This window comes from Chrysemys picta, unplaced genomic scaffold (genome assembly GCF_011386835.1).
Source record: "Chrysemys picta bellii isolate R12L10 unplaced genomic scaffold, ASM1138683v2 scaf2381, whole genome shotgun sequence".
In the NCBI taxonomy this organism is placed as follows: Eukaryota; Metazoa; Chordata; order Testudines; family Emydidae; genus Chrysemys; species Chrysemys picta.
The window spans coordinates 1-5,091 of NW_027055084.1; the positions used below are offsets into that span (position 1 = coordinate 1).

General features: G+C 39.4%; 1 long non-coding RNA gene across 1 annotated transcript; it reads left to right on the forward strand.

Annotated features, from left to right (window-relative positions):
• The first annotated feature begins 2,139 nt into the window (after positions 1-2,139).
• LOC135980251 (uncharacterized) lies at positions 2,140-4,881 on the forward strand. The gene is made up of 2 exons (XR_010597410.1): positions 2,140-2,599; positions 4,693-4,881. It is a non-coding gene; the product is annotated as an uncharacterized LOC135980251 (long non-coding RNA).
• Positions 4,882-5,091: the final 210 nt, after the last annotated feature.

The following is a 5,091-nucleotide window of genomic DNA, read 5'->3' on the forward strand; positions in this document are numbered from 1 at the left end:
TTTAAAAGCTTTCATGAGCTGTCTAGTAGATAATACAACAAAATCCCAAAGGACTTGTGGGTTCAAGACCTGCCAACATTTGTATTCAGAATTAAGCTGTGAGTAGTAATGACTTGGGCAGACGATGGTGGTGGTTGGAGAGATGGGGAGGTTGTCTTTTTTTATTGTATAGCGACAACATTTGACATGCACACTAAAATCTGCTGGGTCGCGTTGTTGCTTTTCCCCATTTAAGGCCAATTTTTGTAAGGTGCTAAGCACCTTCAACTCTCATTGCCTTCATTGGGACTTGAGGGCACTGAGCATCTCACAAAAAATACCCACTCCCTGGCAGCGTTTGGCCTTAAATGAATTTCCTTAATATACAGAGCAGAGCCTTGACTGATCATACAAACAGGAAAAGTCAGCAGAAAGAGCAGTGTGCTCTTGGTCCAGAGTTAGTTGTGTATGCCAAGTTGAGTTGCTATCCAGGAGGGTTCTACCCAAACTGTTGACTAAAAAAAGTAAACCAAGGGTAGCTGAATGAAGAAAGATTGAGAGGTGAGGGAAACTATGCCACTTTAAATGTTTCAGTTTATTGAAAAGCCCTGTTCCTTGTCCTTCACATTCTTTGCATCGATTTTGAATAGTATTCTAAAGCACAGTGTTCCAAGGAATGGCTTGCATCTGAATTTGTACTTAAATTTGTATTTATATAGTACTTATAGATTAGCCATCTCAAAACATTTCACATGGTCCATGCTACCCATCTCTTATGTGGCATTGATCTGTGTAATCTCTTTGCCAGCAGTAATAGCCTTTGTTGCCCAGAAGTCCAATTTTCCCTCAAACACCTTTTCACTTTCTTCCCATGATGCTCCTTATTGATGGATGGAGCTCCCTTTAAACAAATCTGCAAAACCACTACATTATCCTCCTTCAAATCTCTCCTTAAAACTCAATTTGCCTTCATGCCTGCAAAACACTCAACTATAGCTAAGCAGCTGATGTGCTGTGACTGCTGCTTATTATGCTGATCATAACATCAGCTCACGGTTACCTTGCACTTTCCCTGTCTACTGTATCCATCTGTTGTGTCTCGTCATACTTAGCTTGTAAGTTCTGTGGGGCAGAGACCTTCTTCCCTATATGTACATACAGTGACTTACACAATGGGGCCCTGATCCTGACTGGACCCTTTAGGTGCTACCCTAATTCAAAATCTAATAGTGGTATTAATAAATGTGAACTTTGTTTTTAAAAAGTCATGAGTTAAAGGAAAGTCAGTGACATGATCAAGCTAAAGAAGATGCGGTTAGAACTAGCTTGATCCCTAATTCATTGCTCCTCAGTGTACGGTTCTGAATGCTGGGAAGGGGGACCAGGATAGCTTGAACTGTGACTTCTTTACCTTGAGAATGGAAATAGCTAACTCTTTTCTGATGTGTATTTTTAATAGATATTGTCCGTTTGACATCTAGTGAGGAAGGCAGAGTGACATGTCTCTTTTCTTCTCCGGGGAGCAGAGGAGAAGCCCTCTCTGCTCCCCGCTCCCAGCATATTGGGACTTCGTTTCCAAACCCTCGTTTGATGGGGTAGGGAGCTGACTTCAGGCTTGCTCCCTTATGAGTAGTGGGGCAAAGGAATAATCGGCTGAGTTCTGCTGCTTTTGACCTTTTAAACATAAAGCTACTGTGCTCCAGAGTGCACAGTCCACCTAGTATTAAGATGAGACCAGCTGATTACATAGCAGTTCAGCAGTATAGTTTGTAGATGCTTGAGCATTCTTGCTTCTCTGTGATGCTCTGCATAACTAAAGGATTCAGTATAGGTATCCTTTAAAGTTTGGTGCAGTAGCTTGAAAATGTACCGTGAAGCCATATTTCTAAATCATCCTGTTTGTTGAGAACTCTGCCTAAAATTTGCGGTATCCTGTGGATTTTTAATTATTTCATCACTTGTGAATTAGGATCTACTCAGGTCTTGAGGGTCACACCTCATTAGTTTCTCTGTCTCTCACTCTCCTCTTTTGCTTTTATTGAAGCTTCCCCATCCCTAATATTCCCTGATTTTCCCTACTGACTCAGCCACCACCCTGATCTTGTTCTCTTTAAAAACAAAACAACAACACAACACTTTTTATGTTAATGCCCACAAAAGTGTGCTTATAACTTATGAGGGAGAAAAAGTTTATCTTCTCCTCCTGGATTTCCTAGTGATCCTATCTCCTGAGTGTCTGTATTGTTATTGTAAACTCTTCAAGCCCAGAACTGTCTTTCATTTTGTGCTAAACCATTGTTAGTATTATGTAGATTCTTTATTATTTTATTAATGAAAAATACATGCCAGCTTGATCTTCTGTGTTATTTCCTCAGAGTATTTATTTATTGTTCTGCAGGTAGATGGAAAAGTCAGCATGAATGGCGAAACTTTCAATGGACTTGAAGAGAAGGATAAAGAATGTACAACAGTGATATTTGCTCCTTTACTAAGAAGATCTCCAAAGTTTGAAGGGGTGGCCAGAGCGGATGGATACCCGATGGAACTGAAGCAGGACACCACTAGCATTGAGCTCAGTTTAAAGAGGCCTGCCACTCACACTGTGCACAGAGAGCTAACAGTAAGAATAAAAAAAACCCACATCAGCTGTGTTTTCTCTGCATGTTTTCTTTTGCATAATGGATTTAAGCACTAGCTAATGGAAAGGCAAGGGGGCTAAATTTGTTTTAATTCCAGTATCTTCCCAGGTCAGAAGCATTTATACTACTTAAGATTTAGTGTTTCTGCTTTAGGAAGGTAAAGGAACATTGCAGTTGGCTTTTGGTGTTGTATACCATGCAACTGATAAGTGTGCTTTAAATCAGCTGGTATGTTTCATTCTGTCCCATTGAGAGATTGACTGTCTGTCCCAGCTATTGTGCAAATTTATTCAGCTCTTTTACTGATGTTAGCTGATTAGATCAGCAACATAATTAGTGTGTGTGAGACATTATAATTTAGTTGCAGTTCTCCAGATTCAAACAAGAGGATGTTAATGTTTGGCAATTTTTGCATTCAGATAGTCTCTATTCCTTTATCAAAAAGGGGATAAATTATTGAAATACATTGGGTCAATTTGCTTCCCAAGCACCTAAACAAAGAGACCAACTGTAACTTTTCATCTCTATTGCTATTTTGAGGGGCAGGGCAGAAAACAATGGGAGCATATCACAACAGGTCTCTAGATGCTGCACAATGTAAAAAAAAACAAAATAAAGCAAGGACTATACTACATAAAAAGCACAAAAAAACGAGTGTAAACAAATTGGGGGTTGGGAGAATCTGACCTTTCTCACCATGTACCAAACATACAAAATCAAGAACACCACAAAAATAACAAAAGCTAGGAATGGTGCTGTGCTACTTTTTCCTAAACTTTGTAGTATTGGCCAGACCCACTATGCTGGGGATGGGGTTTTGATTCATCCCACCTCCCTGGGATGGGAAAGTCTGCTTCATCCCTGGCTTGCATTCTTGGCAATGGACCCTCTTCTCCTAATGCTGGTTCTGAACCCAACCATGAGGTCAGAAACAAACGTGGGAAGCCAGATTATGTCAGGAGCACAGACCTGGGTTTGTCAGAAGGAGATGGTTTGAAGCCAAGAGTGGTGATAACAGGAAGGCAGGCTGGTGGCAGAGTGAAGGTTGGTTGGGGAGTGATAGTGAATTGGACCTACCTGGGGATGAGGATTACCACTGTCCTTAGAGAGGTTGAGGTGAGAATGTTTGACAGACATAGGGGCCTCATTTTATTGGAGGGAGCAGCAGCTGAAAGGGAATTAAAGGTACAGTTATAGTCAGAAGAGTAGTTATGTGAATAATGGCACCTGCTCCTGTTAGCACTGCAAGACCAATATAGCTATGGAAGAGTGAGCTGGATACTATTCTGCCTTGGTCTTCACCTCCTACAGCGATGAAGGTGATATCATATAAGTGTCTAAATTGATGTAGCTTGAAATTTTCTGTCTATTCGGCTTCTGTTTGCAGAATTGTATTGCCAGCGGTGATGATGATATAGAAGGCAGAACACAGCTTGAATTTTCAGATATGAGGTTGAGTTTGCAGCACTGACATTTACAAAATAACTTTTTGGTTTGTAAACTGAGTAAACATATGAGTCTTTGCAACAGAATAAATATGCGCCCGCACAATGCCATTTTTAGAGTTTCTTCTCAGTAAAGGTTTTGTAATTTCAGATTCATGATTGAATCAGCAATGTAATTAGATGGTATAAACCATTATAATTAGTGTTAGCTTTCCAGCTTCAAACAAAAGAATGTTAGTATTCTGGAGTGTTGTGTGTTGTTTGGCATTTTTAGTTTTCAGAAATTCCCTGCTCTATTGCATAGCTATAATTGTAATAGGTAATTTAGATGCAGTGGGATCTGATGACTAGATATATCATTTCTGATGTCAATCAATTATAACAAGAACACCAGGTCTGTGTGGGGCACAGTGGTAAATTAAGGTGTAAAATCACTGTCTGAATAGTCTAAGTAACAGCTGAGAGGTATGAGGTCTGCTCTTTCAAGATTATGCAGCTTGGTTATCCGTGTCCAAGAGAGAAGTACCTTCAGTCAGTGTTTGCATACAGATGCTTTTGTTTTAATTTGCTTCCTTGTCTTGCTAACTTTGGACTAGACTGAAATGGTGCTTTTCATTTTTGTATTGCAGATTTGCTGAAAAAGAGTCGAGGGGGAGAGAGCAGACCTTTAGAATTTCTTATGGCCAGTGAAGCTAATAGATGAAAGGGAAGGGATCTATAGAGAATTACCAAAATGGCCTCCAAGATAAAAATTCACTCCTAAATAATGACACGATACATTATAATCCATTACCACATAAAAACAAATGAAAATAAAATATTATAAGAGCAGAATCTACTAGCTTCACAATTCTTAAGGTTGAGGAAACTCTTCTGAGAGGAGAATCTATTTTCAGGGACTACTAACATCATGAAAAAACTTCCTTCGGGTCTGAAACTTGATTTAAAAGATTTAATTCTGCTATTGTTGGCTTTTTATATAGTTTTAACAATTTGATTTAGCAGTTTATGAATCAGAAGGTTTACAA